We start from the raw sequence: 2,500 nt of genomic DNA, 5'->3' as shown, positions 1-2,500 counted from the left end.
GCAATTTGCACCGCAATGTAACGCAATTTGCACCGCAATGTAACTCAATTTGCACCGCAATGTAACTCAATTTGCACCGCAATGTAACTCAATTTTGCACCGCAATGTAACTCAATTTGCACCGCAATGTAACTCAATTTGCACCGCAATGTAACTCAATTTGCACCGCAATGTAATGCAATTTGCACCGCAAATGTAATGCAATTTGCACCGCAATGTAATGCAATTTGTACCGCAATCTACCCCCACATTGTGCCTTAACCTAACCCACATTGTGCCTTAACCTAACCCACATTGTGCCTTAACCTAACCCACGTTGTGCCTTAACCTAACCCACGTTGTGCCTTAACCTAACCCACGTTGTGCCTTAACCTAACCCACGTTGTGCCTTAACCTAACCCACGTTGTGCCTTAACCTAACCCAAGTTGTGCCTTAACCTAACCCAAGTTGTGCCTTAACCTAACCCAAGTTTGTGCCTTAACCTAACCCAAGTTGTGCCTTAACCTAACCCAAGTTGTGCCTTAACCTAACCCAAGTTGTGCCTTAACCTAACCCAAGTTGTGCCTTAACCTAACCCAAGTTGTGCCTTAACCTAACCCAAGTTGTGCCTTAACCTAAACCCAAGTTGTGCCTTAACCTAACCCAAGTTGTGCCTTAACCTAACCCAAGTTGTGCCTTAACCTAACCCAAGTTGTGCCTTACCCTGCTCTGTAATTGGCATATGACACGTTACATTAATGTATTGTCCAACCGCAACCCGCTCAGAATGTTGTGTACACAGCTACGTGTCATCTCCCCATAACAGCTGCATTGCAGTGTGGTACGCCATAGAGGACGTGTGGGAGTAATGGACGCAGTGGGATGGCGATCAGCATGAGCCGTCTGTTCATGTAGTGGCGCGTGTATGCAGACGTAGTAGTCTCTTCTCACACAATGTGATAGCACGGTGCCCCGCGTTCCACATCTGCGACATGCTACAGAGGCCGGTTGACAGTTGGTCGCGCAATGGGACATCGCATACGTACGGGGGCACCTTCCACGTGCCCTCTAGTCGGGCACATTTTGTTGCGTGGATGTGAGCGGATGTAGTGTGTCTTGACACCTGACAGGCAGGCATGCAATAATAGTTGACTTTGCAAACGGGGATGGACGTGTACGTTTACTGGTGACGTTACGCAAATGAACAACTGGTAACCCGTTGTGGTGCGGGTTGTCCTTGCTGGAGGTACATCTGTGAGGGCAACGATCGGTACAGCTACGAAGCGGTCCCCCACCATACCAACGAACGTGAATGTGAATCTGGGTGTGAAGCGATACGCGGCTGTGGGTGGGTGGGGACTGTCCCCCGGCCGGTGAGGGGGGGGCCGCCCGGCGTGCTGGCCGCGCGGTGCGTGGGCGCACGCGCTACAGCCGGCTGGTGGGGGGCGCCCAGTGGCAGGCGCGCCGGCCGACGGGACGCGGCAGGCGGCCGCAGCTGCGCGCCGGGGGCACCCTGCGCGCGGCGCCGTGCAGCCAAAGTGGGTCCTCGCCGGCCCGGTGCGAAGCGCGGTGGGACATCTGCAGTGTGCTGGTCCGATTGAGGACTGTGTGCGTTGAGGATGCGCCGCCGCCCCGGCACTCGGCGCCGCGACGCCGTCTGCTGCTCGGTCGCCCCAGCGGTTCTCGCTGGTGGTTTGTATCGCAGTTGTGCAGGACGTGTTGGCACGTGCGCTGTGCTGGGAGAGTTCGCTTCGGCACCCACGTGGGGCCTTTGCCCTTCTGTGGCGCTGGCGTTGGAGCTGCCGGTCCACCGTAGGTGGCGCGTGTTGTCTCCCGCCGGCAATGCCACGACAGCACGCTCCCGGGCCTCTGTCGGCAGCGGCAAGCTCAGTTGGGAGCACGGGTGGTCGCACCTAAAGCGTCTACTCGCCTAACTCCGGGCGATTGCGCCTCTCTCGAACCCGACCAAGTACTTAGGACGGCGCTGCGCGCCGCCGGGACCTGAGAGGGTTTCGAGGTGTATTGTGCAGGGGAGCTCAGCCTCCTCCTGTTTGCAGAATAATTGAGCGGGACGCTTGCGTGTTCGCGCGGGCCCCTGGGGACACACCTCCCGGGCGGCCGGCTGCTCAGCTCTAGTTGACGCAGCTCCCTGGTTGATCCTGCCAGTAGTCATATGCTTGTCTCAAAGATTAAGCCATGCATGTCTCAGTACAAGCCGCATTAAGGTGAAACCGCGAATGGCTCATTAAATCAGTTATGGTTCCTTAGATCGTACCCACGTTACTTGGATAACTGTGGTAATTCTAGAGCTAATACATGCAAACAGAGTCCCCGACCAGAGATGGAAGGGACGCCTTTTATTAGATCAAAAACCAATCGGTCGGCTCGTCCGGTCCGTTTGCCTTGGTGACTCTGAATAACTTTGGGCTGATCGCACGGTCCTCGTACCGGCGACGCATCTTTCAAATGTCTGCCTTATCAACTGTCGATGGTAGGTTCTGCGCCTACCATGGTTGTAAC

The 2,500-nt window shown here is 55.6% G+C and overlaps 1 non-coding gene across 1 annotated transcript in view; it reads left to right on the top strand.

The window, feature by feature from the left end:
* The first annotated feature begins 2,126 nt into the window (after window positions 1–2,126).
* LOC126151095 (small subunit ribosomal RNA) overlaps window positions 2,127–2,500 on the top strand; it is a 1,925-nt gene continuing 1,551 nt past the window's right edge. Inside the window, exon 1 of the ribosomal RNA XR_007531827.1 lies at window positions 2,127–2,500. This exon is cut by the window's right edge and continues 1,551 nt beyond it. This is a non-coding gene — a ribosomal RNA (small subunit ribosomal RNA).

Source organism: Schistocerca cancellata, unplaced genomic scaffold (genome assembly GCF_023864275.1).
Source record: "Schistocerca cancellata isolate TAMUIC-IGC-003103 unplaced genomic scaffold, iqSchCanc2.1 HiC_scaffold_1039, whole genome shotgun sequence".
NCBI lineage: Eukaryota > Metazoa > Arthropoda > Insecta > Orthoptera > Acrididae > Schistocerca > Schistocerca cancellata.
Note: the sequence above shows the minus strand (reverse complement) of the source record. Positions and strands in the feature narration are given on the sequence as shown.